We start from the raw sequence: 17089 nt of genomic DNA on the forward strand, positions 1-17089 counted from the left end.
AGGTAGGAGCTTCTTCCGTGTCGACCTGCTGCCCTAAAGTCTTGGCTTTTTTCTTGGCTTTTTGGCGGTTGGCACAGAAGGAAGGCAAGGGGGAGGGGAAAAAATTGAAACTTACACTTTCGTGCGTCCCTCCCGGCGTGACGCTGCGCGCTGACGTCACGGGGCTGTAATGGTGGTGTGCCTCAAGATTTTTTTCATGAAACAAGTGTGCCTTTGCCCCAAAAAGGTTGGGAAACACTGGACTAGAGGCAAGGCAGATCTGGAGGGTGGAGGGTGGAATGGATCCTCATCTTTCTTCTTGCTTCTGTACCACAAAAGCAGCTCTTCATAACCCCATATCTCTCTCTCCACAAAAGGTGGCCAGTGGAGACAAAGCCATGAGAAAGATGCAGACCGAAGAAAAGGCTGGAGTGGATCTTCTACCTGTGTCTCTCTCTGGAAGCCGCAGTGAAGTGACTGGCTCCAGAGGTGGCAGTCTGCTTCCTGTCTCCCTTGTATCTCCTCCACCACTGCTTCCCCTACCTCATACTCTCTTCTCCTAGCCACGATCCTCATTATTTTTATATAAAAAAATAGGGTATATCTGGGCACACCCCTAGGATAAAACACTCAAGTAAAAGACAAAAGAAAGCAAATGCAGGCCAACTAATGTAAAATGGAGCTTTGGTGTTATTTGCTAAAGTAACACCTAGGTCACCACTGCCATAGGAATGCACATCTCCTATGCTGAGAAGAGTCTAGTCTTTCAGGCATAAGACTTTCAGGCATAAGACTTATATTTCTGTTCCAAGAAAGGCAACATGGAAGAAACCTGGTCCAGCAAAGATCATGTCAGAGATAAATTAAAAAATCAGTGCTACAGCAAAAATATGCTTTAATTCCCCTTCTGACACTCTTTTCTGTAAAAGAAAGACAAGCAACTAAACCCAGGACAAGGAACTGGATATTTCCCCCCCTTAACCTTATTTCTCAAGGTGCCCTGTATATTCAAGGGAATGTAAATGAGATTCCAATCCGCATTCTGTCTTCAGTAAGCCAAGTTCCCCCATTACAGTTTATTGAACTAGATGCATCAGACCATGGCTGCTTTGCTGCTCTTAACATACTCATAACAATACAATATAGTTGAAAAGGTAAGTTATTTTTACAGTCTCTCTCTCTCACACATAACATATTGGTACCTGAATTTCATTGGAATGGCTTGTACTACGCATAGAGCATTTGTGCAGGCCAGTCTTATATGCATGTAAATACGAGGAAACCCAGCCAGCACCAGAACGAAAGGAGATGTCAGAACCCTGTTTTAGCCCAGCCTCAGTTACTCCTATTACAACAGGGGTTGTTATTATAAATAGTTTAGGATCGCAAAGGGTAGCGAAGGTCATGATTTAATGAGCTACCATTTTGGCAACACAGCTGTTGAATAAGCAAGGTTGGTTATTTCCCACCAGCAGGAAATATTCAAGGAGATGGCTGTTATTCTTTGGCACCATCGGCTCCATTTCAAGAGCTCAACAATCTCTCCTTGTCTCAGCAAGCATGTGTGAGTCAAGTGCTGAATGCTGCCAATTTCAATGGAACTCACTGTCTCCGTTCCACTCTTACTTCTGTTCTCCCTGCCTTCCTGTGATGAATGGGTGTCTGTTGCATCACCAGCCAAATTGGAACATAGAGAGCCCAAGTAAGTACTTAAGAACACTGCTTGATGCACTACCCTCAGTCAAATTCATGCACAAAATAACTAGAGATGCAAAACAGCAGGTATCAGCTGCCTTTCTGGATTCTATCAGTCAGTAAGGACAACCACCAGCACCACTTAATCTACATGCCAAAATTCCATGGAATGGAATGGACTGGCCTTTGTTCAGTGTTGGAGGGAAAACAGCATATAGGTGAATAATTTTTTAAGACTGCCCTGTAATCAACGTTAACAGGTTGTGGTCTGGATGACTTCCATATGTAGAATTGGGTGTGGTGTTGACCTTCACCTCTAACAGCAAAATGTCTTGGCTCAACCCTGTGTCTTTAGTTCTCAAAGCCCAAAGCCAAGGAGCATAAAGGCGGCCAGGAAGACAAGATCTTTGGGGAGACTTTCCTGTAGTGTAACTTAACTGTCACAAGATTGCTGGTCGTTTGGAAATCGTTTTATTTCTTTCACATGCTGGGATATCAGAATGGCCCAAGCAGGGGAGCAGTAGAGGAGGCAGGAGAAAGATTGCCCAAGCCCTGCATGGCGCAGAAATGATGAGTAGTTTCAGAGTTTATAGTGGCTTCGTCTAGCCCCTTGCTGCTCTCTTCTTGTGATGCTGCCTGGCTGCTCCGCATTGCCTCTCCATAGGAGCCAAGAAGAGAAAGGAGTTTTGGGTTGGTTGGTTTTTGCTTTTAAAGAAAGGAACCTACCACTCCCAGCTTTTAACTACATAGATAAAACAAGTCCCTGCCTGTCACAGAGATAGCCACTGTTGCAGTTCAAGTTGATAAGTTTATTGTTTTAGCCAGCACTTTTTTTTTCTAGAAAAAAGGTACTGGTACTGCTCAGCTGCAAGCGAGGGGGCATTCTGCACATGCTCAGAGACACACTGCTCTTTCCCTGCCACATGAAGGGAGAGCAGAAAGCTTTGTTTTAAGCAAGTTTAATTATGAAGTTGCTTCATTCAGCTTATTGGAGGCAAGAGAAAAAGGCTTCAACAAACTACCACTTCCTCTGAAAGCTTCAACAAGGTTTAAGGAGGAATTGTGAAAACAGGAAACTGCCTCTTCAGCCACACCATCAACCTCAGTATTATCTTTAGGGGGGTTTTCTGCCGCCAGATCCAGCCATCTGCAGCCAGTAGGGGTCAAGGATGGTGGGTATCTGTACTCTAGCACCATTTGGCGGACAGCATGTTGCCTACTCCTGGTCTGTTCAGACTGGAAGCAACTTTTCTGGGAAGTGGGATGTTCCCAAGCCTACCTGGAGATGATGGGAATTGAACCTGGACCCTTCTGCATGTACACTACAGCCACACCTCAGCCCATCCCTAGCTGTTGAGTCTTGGTGAGGGGCACAGGGTGCTCTTTCGATAGGGCTTCTCTGCATTCCTATCTGACTGCTGCTGCACAGGAAAATAAGAGGCCTGTGAGGAGCAACAGGAAATGAGATGGAATTGCTGCCTAAGCTGGCAGAGATTTGGCACTGCTCTGTGTAGTCTGACTATCTGGAAAGCTCCTACTTCACCACATGTTCAGAAAAGGACGTCACCGAGGGCCATTAAACGGAACTCGGTTTCATTCCTTCCTCCCATGAAACGGAAAGCTCTTTGTTTTTGCAAGAGTGATGTGCTCTCGCTCTCTCCCCCCCCCCCATCTTCTACACGAGCCATTTTGCATCTCATCCCCAGAGAACTGCGGTTTAGAAGAAACAAAAGGCGGCATTTCTCCTCCCCTTCCCCATTATTAAGAAGAGAACAATTAAAACTCATGACAAAGGCCTGACCCATCACCAGCAGAGGGCAGAGCTCTGCAGGAGTAACTGTCCCCAGGGAAGCTGTGAAAACACACAGCAGGGGAGACCAGGAACTGTTTGAGTAGAAGGGAACATTTGCTCCAAATAAAAGCTATTTTGAGGAATTAAAGCAAACAAATGCCAGCGCCATGCAGTGGCGTATTAAGATGCGATGCGCTGTAATGTGTTGTGACACTTCATAAATTAAAGCTTTTTCTTCTCCCCTAAGGGGGAGAGAATTCAAGAGCAGTCAAACACTTGAACTTGGAAGCTCTGCTAGCTTGACACTTAGCGTTTTATGGTTTCATTGATCCTGCAAATCAAGACGGCTCAGCGCGTGGCCCTCTGACTGCCCCCAGACTCTCACGGCCGGCCTGAGAGAAAGGGAAGTGATACACACTGGACCGTCTGAAGCAGCAGATGCTTAGAAACACATCTTGCTACAGGGCCGCTGCTCACTGACAACCATGCCACTTAAAAAAAAGAAAGAAAACCGTGCCATGCTGTGAAATGAATGTCTGTCACCCACATGCTTGCATTCCTAGCAGCATTTCAAGTGCGGCACTTGCTTGTAGGGACATATATTCCTAAGCTCACCCGAAACCCAAAACAGGGATTTGTTGAGCTGCAGCACTTGGGGGGGGGCACATGAAAAACCCTCATTTTAGAGCTAAAATGGACCAAGAAAACTGACTTAGGGGCTTAGTGCAAAACTGGTGTGGCAGGGTGCAATTCTGTTTTAACGATGGCACTGTGTATCCAGCATTCTTTCTGCCAACAATTTTATTGCTTTCAAATGTCCACAGGGACAAAGAATAAGATAATGGAGAAAAACAGAGCAGCAAGAAATGCAAACTCAGAAGATCCAGGAAAAGTGCTGCACAAAATCTGCACTGAATGTTTTAAGCATTCCACAGGCACATGCAGGAATCACAGAATTATTTGTTCTTGATAGTTTTACTGGTATCCCATCCCTTATGCTTGGTGAGAAAAACTGGACTATATGTCAATGTTTCTTAAATGTACACAAATGCAGCAGATAAATAAATATAATTGTCAAAGTGCATGATTTTTAAACCATTTGCAAGTTTTTTTTTAAACATTTGGAGCTATCAGTATCAAGGCCAGCTCACTGTATCATGGAAGCTGAATTTAGCTTGGGAACCCTGCCTAGGCAGGACAATGAGGAAAGGGTCATAGCTCTGTGATACGGCATCTGCTCCGAATGCAAAAGGTGTCACATTAAATCTCTGGCATCTTGGTGCAGCTGGGAAAGACTCCTTCTGAAATCCTAGAGAGCTATTGCCTGTCATTGGAGAACTAGATGGATCGTTGATCTGACTTTGTATAAGGCATATCTTTCTGTTTACCTAAGACAGCAGCAGCTTGGGACACAATTCTGCTTCCCCTTCGCCATTGTGTATCTCCAAGACTATTAAAAACTTAAATATTGCTTAGGATACATGTCCAATGTGGCCTTGAGTGTGGAGCAAGGCATTCATCCTTACTGTGGGTAGCCTTTCATTCTGATGCTAAAGCCATTCTATCTGTTTTCTTCAAGGTGTTTTAGTTTTGAATTCATGTAAATCGCTTTGGGAAAGGATGCATTCCTAACCCCGCTTACCTGGGAGTATGTCCCACCAAATTCAATAGGTCTTACTTCTGAGTAGATCTGATTAGAATTGAACTGTAACTAAGTAAAATCAAGTCTGCATACTGGAAAGCCAAGCATTTTAGAAATGTTGCACCTCACCTTCCACTTTATCATCAGATGATTGTGGGACACATGGACCTTTGAAAGGGATGTAAATGCAAAGGCAGTGAGTGGTGCTGAGCACTGGAAAAAGAGCATGGAATGACATATATTGCTTCACTGCCTGTACATTGGTTTGTAATCAAACATTCTCAAATAAAGAGATTGGTACAGAGTTACTTCAAGTATGGCTGGCATTACTTAAACCAGAGCTTGATTACCAATGATCAAATATCCCAAGAAGGTATTATTCCTATTTTAGACAGGGAAACTCACAGATTTATGGCATCAGAATGCATTTTAGGAGGAAGAGTAACTTATTTTAAAATTCTATTGCTAAAAAAGGCAAACACGGTAACTTGCAGAACTTTGCATACCTCCTGTGGTGGAACAGAAACATGCACATAATGATATTATCACTTCCAACAACTGTAGTCATTTCTCCCTCTATTCAAGCACACTAGGACTAACACCCTTCCTTCAAAGAAGAACAGGGCATATTGTACCCACAATGTGGCAAAGACTATAGTACTTATACTGATCTGTATGTCCATGTGGCCAACACAGCTACAAATGAGGCAGCTGGCAAGGGAAGTCCATGACCTCTTCAGGACTGCTTCCAGTGAAAACAGTAGAAGAATTACTAATCCAGCTAAAGCGGGATCCTTCTTGACAAATTTGAACTACATAAGAACCAATGCAATGCTCGGAGTTACTTCTTCTAAATCAGGGTTGATAGTCTTCTAATGCCAGGGAAGGCTGTATACATTGGCAGTAGAAACTGCCAAAGGTGCTTCTGTGACCAGTTTAAGTACTTCCTGAATAAGATGCAGTTACTAGCATTGGCCACCACCAGTGAGGACAGGCATGCATTGACCTACACTGCTTACACCTGCTTAGTGCAGCAGGTAGCATTCCTTTTCCTCCAAGACAGATGTCTCTTATTGCCACACCCTAGGCTCCTCTGGTCTTCTGTTGATCTCTGAGATGTGCACTCAGTCACACAGTACAAACTGATGATGCCATCAATGACCGTGACAGGAATAATAATCCACAGAGCTGCAGTATAGAGCCACCTAGAACGGCAGGCAGGATCCTGGGCACTGAAGAAAATCATCTGGTAGGCCAGATGCTCCTTGCGAGCTGCTGGCATCCCACAGTTTCTAAGCATGTGTTTGGGTGAAGAGAAACGTTTTCTTGGTGATCCTCCTCTAAAATCTGCAGCCCAGAGAGATGAACTGATCTGCCTTGCAGACTTGGTGAAAAGCTACTGATGCCTGTGCTGAGGCCTTCTTTGCCCTGCTTCAGACTGTAGCAAATTTCAGACACTACATCCTAATCCACTAAATATGTATCAGAATTGAAAGAGGATGCCCACAGGCCTCTCCGTCTAACTAGAGGGCTATAGCTATAATTAAAGCACAGTGCTTAAATCTGTACCGCAGCCGCTGTGGAAATTTCCAACAGTGATACAGATGTGATCTTTCTTTATATAAAATGAGGTTGTCAAAATGAATGTTAAAAGATTCCGTGAGAATTGGAAATATGGGGGTATTTTAAGTAAGAGCTTAGACTTTTAAACTTTTTAAAAAGGAGATGAGAGAAATATTGGGACATACTAGAGTTCATCATCTTTTCAATGTAGGACTCAGCACGACATTACTACATGCATACAAATTCCGATAGGCTTCAGAAGGAGGAAAATTTAAATCCATATTAACTATACACGGCACTACCGTGAAAAGTGGAAAGCTGCAAAAAAGAAAAGAAAAAAATAGTTCACAGGATGATCACATTGGAAGGGGCCTTGGGGTCATTGGTTCAGCTCCATGCAGGATCTACAATGAAGAATGCAACAACTGATTCACGGTCCCTGCATAAATACCAGCAGCAGAGGAAAGCCCGCTGTCTCTCAGGGCAGACTGCTCCACTGTTGAACAGCTCCTTACTGCAGAGCTTTTCAAACTTTTCATGTTGGTGGCAAAAATTTTAGACATGCATCATTTCACAACACAATAATTCAGTTTTGCTAGCAAACCGGAGGTTAAACTAACCCCATTCCAGTCCCGGGAGGAGCTTTCACAAGACACACTGCAGCTGACACACTAATGTGTCATAACACAATTTGGAAAGCTCTGCATTACTATTTTCTCCAACGCTTACTCAAAATCTGTTTCCCTGCAGTTCCCACCCATTGTTTATAATTCTGCCCTCTGGGGGAAAGTAATAATGTACATTTCAGAAGCAGGTCATTGAGTAGGGTAGCACTGCTTTCTGGCAGGTGGTTTGCTGCTGATTTCCAAGAGAGGAGAGGCAAGGCAGAAGAGAGGTCAGCATGGTGCACATGCACCAACACATCCATTCTATTACTCCTGCCAATGTGTTTGCACTATGCCAACCTCTGCGGCATCTTGTCCTTCCCTTCTCTCTCCTAGTAAGCAGCAGCAACCCACCAGCCAGGAAACTAGGGTAGTAACTCTGCTCCACCCAGTGACACACTTCTGGCACATATTCTTTCTTTGCAGTGTCTCATACCAACCCTAGCCTCACTCGTCCTCACACAAAGATTCAATTTCTCTCCCTTCATCCTCCTCATAGACAGCAAATGTCCTACCCATTCTCTCTCGCACATCCACTCTCTCCTGTAGTCTGCTGTGACATACACACCCATTTCACTCCTAATTTTCACACAAACATATATCATCTACCAAACCACTGTCTACAATGATTTTGAGTGCATCCTACCCCACAGATGGCAAAATCTTGGTTCCGGGGAGATACCATATCCTTTAAATATGGTATGGTCCTTTATGAGATGGTAAAATTGACTTAAAGTTTTCTTATGGGGGCAGCTTTCCTCCCCCACCCGAAAGAGCCCCCACATAAAAATTGCAGAACTTACAATATGAGAGAAAATATTTCAAACCTAGCATTTTCTCTGATACGGCATCTCTGAAAATATGTCACACAGGAGCTATTTCAGATAAATGAGGTGGTAAAGTCACTGTGTGCAGATTTTACAGACTTGGAAAGAAATGTGTAAACTGGCCCTGAGCCAATTATATATTTGAAGTGTTAAAAAGGGGCTAGCCAGGTTTTAAGTGAAAAGTCAATGGGTGACTGAATTATTAAAGCACAAAATGCTTCTGAAATAGTTGCATATTTGAAAAACAGGTTGCTAAAGCAAACATTGTAGGTGAAAAAAATAACATGAATGTTTTAAAGCAACAATTGGGACAGAAATAAAAGTATGAAATCATTTCTAGGATTCAAGAATTGGATAATTCCATCCTTATGCTTTACCTAGCAAAACCAAAACAATGCCAAAACCTATAATTAAATGTTAGAGTAGTGAGGAGAATATTAAGTGAGGTGTACTTTAAAGACAAACATTCAATTGACCTTTCTTGTCAGCTCTTCCCATTTGCTCCTGAAGCAGGACTGACCATTAGTCCTAAACCAAGCAGCAATAGTTTTTTAACATAGTTCAAAGTAATAACTCCACCAAGAGGGGAAAAAACAACCAACCAAAACAGGTCAGAAAAAAAGGATACTATCCTCTAAGAATTAGGAATATATAGATTACTGTTTCCATCATTTGCCAAGGATTCTGGGGATACCACATCAGAGCTGTTAACATTTCCCTTTTTTTAAGGGAAATTCCCTTATTCCGAATAGGATTCCTCACAAGAAAAGGGAAAAGTTTACAGCTATGTACCACATATACTATTCAGGCCCCTTCTCAAACAGAAATACAATTCCAAGTGTAAAAGAGATCTTGTGTCTTGAAAGCCTAGGCCTACCTGGCAACAAGTCAGCATGTCATCCAAAGTTCAAAGTCCGGAGGTCAAGCCACACAAGCAAAATCCAAAGGTCAGGAAACACAGTCCAAGGTCGATCCAAGTAGCCAAGTCTGAAGTCCAGTCAGCAGTCAGGATACAGCCCAGAATCAAACCCCAAACCCAGTCCTGTAGAGGTCCAACAACATCCAAAACAAGGTCCCTCAACATGGGCAGTTGAGTAGACACAGCAGCTCAGCTCTGCCTATTGCAGCATCTGGGCTTGATGAGGCATGGGACCCTCACCTGTGCTAAACCTACTCCTGTGGAGGAATCACACACCTCCTCCTGGCACTAGTGAGCCCCACCTGGCCAGCTAGGGAGCTGGGCTGTGGGCCCTTGACTGCCTCAGCCTTCTAGAGTGTTCTTCCCACTACTCTCTACATCTCAGAGCCCACTGTGATCATGGAGATAGGGGCCTCTCTGGCTCTGGTTATGGGTCCTGCTGCTCTGGCTCCTGTGCATGGATCCCCATCCCTTCACCATTCTCCATCACCCTGTGAGTTCTTCCTTCTCCATTCCCTACTTGCCCCAGTGTTTCTCAGTCCTGGCTACACCTCTCGCCAAGATCCTCATCCTCCTCCCCGTTGCCCTGCCAGTTCATGACATCTTGCCAACTTTTAAGTGGAAGGTCAACAGGTGTTGAATTATAAGAAACAAAAAATGCAACTGAAGCAATTGTAGATTAGGAAAACAACCTCCTGAAACAATACATGAGTGATGAGAAAGGACAACTGATGGCACAGCTTCAGGCTAGCAAGATCAGCTTGGGTTCCTAGTGAAATGATGGCCCCATCCATACCATACATTTAAAGCAGTATCATGCCACTTTAAACAGTCATGGTGTCCCCCAAAGAATTCTGGGAACTGTGGTTTGCTAAAGGTGCTGAGAGTTGTTAGGAGGCCTCCCCTATCCCACTGATTGAACTATAGTTCCCAGAGTGCTTAAACACTTGCTTATGGATTTCATTAGGCCTGAGTGATTTATGGAGACCTGCCTATAAAAGAAATAAAAAAATTCCTTCCAGTAGCACCTTAAAGACCAACTAAGTTAGTTCTTGGTATGAGCTTTCGTGTGCATGCACACTTCTTCAGATACACTGAAACAGAAGTTGCCAGATCCTTCTATATAGTGAGAAGGTGGGGAGGGGTATTACTCAGAAGGGTGGTGGGAATGGGAGATTGGCAGATAGCTGAGATGAGCCTGTTGACGACTCTTAACGACTGTAATAGGTCTTACAGGAAAAGGCAAGGGGTGAGAAGGTGAGAAATGGCTTAGTCATGTATAGTGAGATAAGAATCCAATGTCTTTGTTCAAACCAGGTCTCTCCATGGTTTTAAGTTTGGTTTCAGTGTATCTGAAGAAGTGTGCATGCACACGAAAGCTCATACCAAGAACTAACTTAGTTGGTCTTTAAGGTGCTACTGGAAGGAATTTTTTTATTTTGACTATGGCAGACCAACACAGCTACCTATCTACAACTGCCTATAAAAGAGAAAGTCTGTAATAAGAAGAAAAACAGGAATCTTGAGCACATGGGATAAAGTATCATGGACACAGCCACTGAGGAACACTGCCTAAGAGCTTACAGGCACTGGGGCTGCTTGTTGAATACAGATACAGGATGACTCCAATCATGCCCCTCGCCTTCTTTATGAGGCATGTGGAGCCCCCCAAAATGGATGCCTAAAACTGTTTTTCTTCAGAAGCAGAATACATACACCACAGCTGTCGCAGAAGTGGGAGACATTAGATCTGTTTGTACTCTCTGCTGCTCTGTCTGTTTATCTCAGTAGGTTTACCTGTTTTGTGGGTGGCTTGTAGCCTGCCCTCCTCTTGTCTCCCATTTAGAATCTGCTGGCTGGTCAAAATCCTACCGTCCAAATCAGCAGCAAAAGAGACACGAGCCATTTTAGGTCAGACCAATTGCAGCAGTGGGCAGCCCAGCTGGGTTTCTCATCACAGAGAAGGCAACTTTCCTCGAGACTGCAAAATACTTGGCTCATCTCTGATCAAATCACAAAGAAAAAGAATTTTCTCTGTAATAAGCTCCATTTTCCTGAACTGTTAAGGAGGAGCAGGAAAGAAAATTATTCCTCTAGCACTTCTGGAAAACTTTAAGATGTTATTGCTATGGCAACAGTTCCCCCTCACCAGATAAAGTGAGAGGAGACAGAGGAAGATGAAGGGGGGAGTGTGTGTATTTGAGAGAGAGAGAGAAAGAGAAAGAGAAAGAGAAAGAGAAGATGGTCCATGGAATTTGAATTTTAATGTCCTAGATTTGATCTGCATATCTTAGGTGTCTGCTGTGAATGCCATCATTGATTTTCCTTGTCTCTAGCATAAACAAAATGACAAGAAATGGCTACTAAACCGACAAATAGCTCTGAGAATTTAAATTGTAAAGCATGCTATTTATGATAGTGTAAAAAATAAATAAAAAATAAATCAGGTTCTCTATTCATTGAGGAACACTTCATATGCACTTGAGTTGGCAAAAAAAGCATTACCGTGCAATTGTTATGTGATTGGAGTTGATTTGAATGCTCTCACAAGGATTCCCCTCAATTCTGCGACTCTGTTTTTGTTAAAAGAGACTGTTAAGGAGGTCAAACTACTTGGACATGTTTAACTTGGTGGATTAGAGAGAGAAGAAACGCCCTGGTGCACCTGCAGCAGCAAAAACTGGATGCCTTCACCTGCCCCACCTGCAATAAAACATGTCTCTCCCATATCAGTCTCTGCAGCCACAGCAGGTGCTATAACTCTCCAGTGGCTTGACTTTCCCTCCAAAGGTGCATTCTTCCATTGTCTCACAAGTCAGGCGGATGCAAACAACAATATGGAAACCAGCTTTTTCAATTATGGTAATGGGACTGTTTTGGAAAGGGGCTTAATCTTTCTCTCCCCACTCTTTAAAGAATGTGCTACTTTGGTTTGCGTAAAGCACGCATGGGGAAATGGATCCAGTGGGTCAGCCAGAGGCTTGTTCCCCGCCCCCCACTCCCCATGGGCCAACCTTGATAAGGGAGCAAAATCTGGTTGCATGTTAATGAGATGAATCTCCAGTTTTACAAAATGCCAGAAGCTTACTGTGACTTTTTCCCAAAGGAAATGGAAGCCTGGATGAGCACCACCTCCCTCAAACTTTCACTGCTTAGAAGTGGGCTGTGGATGAGCGGCATATTAGAGCACTAGGCAAATTGGTCTGTGCGGCTCACAAGAAGACAAGAGTCCTGTACACAGGGCAGCCTCTACAAAAGATAATGAATGGCCGCAAATCATGGATTAAAAATGGCTACATACAGAAAACAGTTGGAGTATTTCCATCTCCACTGACATTCAACTTAGGGCTTTTAAAAAAAACATCCAAAGGACACTTGCATTAAGAAGCTGTGGAAATAAGATTTTTCAGGCAGATCAGATATCGTGGCCCTGTCCTTTCGTTACTTTCTGGGGCAGGGGGCAAAGTGCATTTCCACCCTAAACCCTCCTCACTGGAGAAAGTCACAGGCAAAGCTGACTGTAGTGCATTTATGCGTTGCGGAAAACTATGGGCTGGATTCAGCCACCTGGTCCTGCTGGCAGAAGCCAGCACAAGGCCTCTTGCCAGCGCAACAGGGTTCCCCACATCATCTGCAAGTACCCTGTGCCTCCTTCAAATCCACTCTGGGGGAGTTGGAGAACCATCAGAACAATGGGGGTGGGAGGAGAGGGGAGATCATTGCCCCTTGGGCAGGCACAAATGCAGGGCTGGTGGAACAATCTCCTTAGTGCTATTGCTATGTTGCATTCTACCCCATATCTTTCTTGACTCATTACAAACACAGCTGGTCTTATTCCATGTGTGTTAAAATAGTGAATATACACAAATTAATCCCATGGTTAAAAGGAACGCTGATGCATTACTGATAAAGAGGGTATGTGTGTTTTGTGTATGCCAGATATGTTTGTCTGCTTTCAGACTTCAACCAAACGATGTATTTCGTTTTTATATCAAAAGTGTCCCTTGTATTACTCTTCATACATATCTACGTGTGTTTCTTCCCTTGTTTAGGCAAAGATTCCCTAGGTTTTTTATGCCAGAGCCTTGCTGGGCACATTACACTTTTGGAGAGCTAACACTCTGCTTAGCAGGAGCTCAGTGCTTCTCCTGCTAGTGGGTGGCAGATGACACAGATATGAATATGTCCCAGACTGAAAGGCAAACACCTTGCATGCCAGTCAGGCAAGGGAAGCTAGTGGCAACAGCCAATAGCAACACTGATGCAGCATTTCAAAGACATTCAAGCAACCCACATTGAACTCAGCAGTAAGAAACAACAACGAGCAGGTCTGAATTATTTCACACAACCCTCTCTGCCCTCCCAGCTTGTTTCTGCAAGTTTCTTTCAACAGCTGCTACTCCTAATACAGTTATTTACTGAAAAAAAAAGATCCACAATATTCCTTTTCAAGGAAAAAGAAATATATTCTGCCCAATTCATTACCCAAAACTTGCAGTCTGTTCACTGTCCCTGCTTTGCACCAAGGAAAATTCTCCTTCCCCTCTGCATCTCATTTACTCTCTTCTCTTAAGGCATGTTACTTGAACATACCCTGAACATGTGCAACAGAGATAGGATTGTGCTTATTGGCCTTGATCCTCTTATGCATGTTCAGCATAATGTTGACACAGAGACACATTCAATTCTTAAAAACGATATTTGTATAAGCTCTGTATAAGCCCCCCCACCCCAATCCAGTAATTGTGCCTTCCTCTAAAATGCAAGAAATGGGTGTTCTGTTTGCTTTGGTATTGATCCAGCCTTTTACAGCAATGGCTTTACATCTGCAGGTGAATTCTTCCACCTCCCTTTCAGAATCTACACCGAATGCCAAAAATTATGGATGATTTCTTCCTGCTGCCAAAGAATTTCTGCTCCAGAGATGTTTACCTAGAAGTAAGTCCCACTGATTTCAGTGTGGCTTACTTTCTAGTAATGACACATAGGATTTCAGGGTAAGAAGCATAGATAAAAGATCTTTAATGGGAAACAAAGGGGAATCAGACCAATCAAGCCTTTCAAGGGTTAATCTCAGTCTTGGTGGAACATTCTTATTCAGAGGCTAAGCTTTGCCGCTGGAGGGGAATTTTACAAATAAACTTGCAAGCTTTGCAGATCAATTTTCTACTTGGTTTTATCACCCTGTTTCTCTCTTAATCAGCCCCTGCTGCCTGCCTGCCTCTCTTCCAGACACATTTTGAAGGCTCAGTGCCATATCTGAAACAATACGAGCCCCTCTGTTCCTTTCTTCTGTAGTGCTTGAAACCACATTGGTGGCATTTGTATTATCATCAGGAGTATTTAGGAATAAACAGCTTTCAAAAACAATACTCCAGGGCTCCAGCAGAGCAGAGCATGTGGCACAGACCTTGGTTGCCTGAACGCTCTGCAAGCATTTAGATGGTAATAATATTACATTACAACAGAGGCAACAGCCATATAAATAATTGTGTATTGTCTTTACTCATTGATTTTTTTAAAACACATAGCCTTGGCTGAAAAAATTGATTAAAAGAAATACTACTGCTACTAATAAAAACCCAGACAACCATAATGTAATGAACTGTAAATTGAAACAATAGGTTACTTAGTGGCAAAGAGAGGAAACTCATTTAATAAGAATTAGAAGGGATGAAAGGGATGCTTTGATTTGTCAGCACCTAACTGGGAATACAAATATGAGAAGCTAAGGTGGTCTAAATGGACAAGGAGACCTCAGGTCACATCTGAGGGCGTAATGTTTCTCAAAATCAGTGGAACTAAAATTACTCTGCACATGCATAAGAAACCACAAAGCTTCTTGAAGAGCTTCTGATGAACAGGCGTCAGAAACCTGGTACAGTGGTACCTCGGGTTAAGAACTTAATTCATTCTGGAGGTCCGTTCTTAATCTGAAACTGTTCTTAACCTGAGGTACCACTTTAGTTAATGGGGCCTCCCGCTGCCACTGTGCCACCGCCGCGCGATTTCTGTTCTCATCCTGAAGCAAAGTTCTTAACCCGAGGTACTATTTCTGGGTTAGCGGAGTCTGTAACCTGAAGCGTCTGTAACCTGAGGTACCACTGTACTGGAGAGGGTTTTTTTGCAGTATGGTAGGAAGAACAGTTTACTGGGTGTATGTATATTATATAAGCACATACATACACGCTGCAGCAAATTCCCAAAGGTTTTTCATGCCTACACACTAAGACTTCTTTAATGATGCTGAAACATCCTGCATAATATCTTTAGTGACCATATTCTGTACCAAACACACTCAAGAAAAGACACCTGTTAAATCATGATAAAATATCAAAGAGCTTAAAAGAGTTAATCTCTCTCTGCAGTGGTACCTCGGGTTACAGACGCTTCAGGTTACAGACTCCACTAACCCAGAAATAGTACCTCGGGTTAAGAACTTTGCTTCAGGATGAGAACAGAAATTGCGCAGGAGCAGTGTGGCAGCAGTGGGAGGCCCCATTAGCTAAAGTGGTGCTTCAGGTTAAGAACAGTTTCAGGTTAAGAATGGACCTCCAGAACGAGTTAAGTTCTTAACCCCAGGTAGCACTGTATTGGTATCTTGAAAGACAGGGTATTCTGGAAGAGGGTGAGGCTGGCTTGCTGAAATCCTGATTGTGAGCGCTCCACATTGCAACTTCTTGCCACACTTAGAGAATCCAACAATTAGCAACCATAGTGGTTTTTCCAGTTGCTAGGGGTGCAAAATTGAATAAGATATTGGGGGGGGGGGAGCGCCAGATAAGCCCCGCCCTGCATCATTAATCTCATGATGTGCCATGCACACACCATTTGAATGGCAATGTTCATCAACTTTGGGGGCCCCGTTCCCTTTAAATATATTATTGGGGGTGCAAAGGGACCTTGGCCCCTAGGAATTGGCTCCTATGCTAGGGTGGATCTAATAGCAAAGAAAAAGAAATATTTTACAACATTGGAAAGCAAGGTGAATTCCAGCCATTTAATCATGGAGTAGTTAGATCTGACTGTTAAAGAAAAGGTAGCACATGGTAGGACAACTGGCCCTGACAGTTTCAAATCAATCTACAGTGGTATCCTCGGGTTACATACGCTTCAGGTTACAGACTCCGTTAACCCAGAAATAGTGCTTCAGGTTAAGAACTTTGCTTCAGGATGAGAACAGAAATCGTGCTCCAGCGGCGGCAGTGGGAGGCCCCATTGGCTAAAGTGGTACCTTAGGTTAAGAACAGTTTCAGGTTAAGAATGGACCTCCAGAACGAATTAAATACTTAACCCAAGGTACCACTGTATCACCATTTTTCTGGAGCTATATAAAAAATAAAGGAAGAGGAGGCCAGAAGACCACTTTTGACACTAATTCCCTTACTATCTAGTTTCCTTTCCTTTTTAAGATGGGTTGAAATTAAGGGAGTGAAATAGAAAAGGGGGGTAAATTAAGGGGGAGATGGAGAGAAGAAATCAAAATGAAAGCAAGAGAAGAAAAAGAATGCTAATGAGGGATAATGGGTACAAGCTGTTTATCATATTTAAAACTAAAACATTTAAATAAAATACATACAAATACATAATCTCTCCCTCCTCTTTTTACTCCTAAACCAATAAAAGGCATCCAAGGATAGCTGCAGCGTTCCAGTTCTATCATTAATATGACTTCTGTCTGCATAAGATGTTAGAATTATTTCAGGGCTAATTAGTGGACTAGTGTTTTCTATGTAATACAATGTGGAACTAATAAACACATCAATAATTCCAGCTCTAAAGTTTTCAAGAGGCCGCGCCTATGAACAGTTCTTGCAAACACAGTTTCATGCATCTGGGGGTGGGGTGGAGACAACACTCACGATCTAATTTGCCGTCCATCTTTACATTTCCTTTCTTGCTAGCTACAAAGGTGTGCGTAAAGCAGAAAGCAGGGACATCTTTACCCGAGGGTGCAAGGGGTGTGGGGCACCCGGGCACCGGATTCTGGGGGGCTGTCCCCTCCGC

At 43.3% G+C, this 17089-nt stretch overlaps 1 protein-coding gene across 3 annotated transcripts in view; it reads right to left on the reverse strand.

The window, feature by feature from the left end:
* LOC310689002 (transmembrane protein 263-like) overlaps positions 1–17089 on the reverse strand; it is a 312856-nt gene that overhangs the window by 145417 nt on the left and 150350 nt on the right. Inside the window, exon 1 of one of the 3 annotated variants that reach the window (XM_083466208.1) lies at positions 9041–9282. The exons of the other annotated variants lie outside the window; for them this stretch is intronic. The gene's annotated coding sequence lies outside the window, so the exon portion shown is untranslated. Of the gene's footprint in view, positions 1–9040; positions 9283–17089 lie in introns of those variants that run through there. 3 annotated transcript variants of the gene reach the window in all.

The sequence above is a fragment of the Podarcis liolepis genome (genome assembly GCF_965112155.1).
Source record: "Podarcis liolepis genome assembly, chromosome: 1".
Classification (NCBI taxonomy): domain Eukaryota; kingdom Metazoa; phylum Chordata; class Lepidosauria; order Squamata; family Lacertidae; genus Podarcis; species Podarcis liolepis.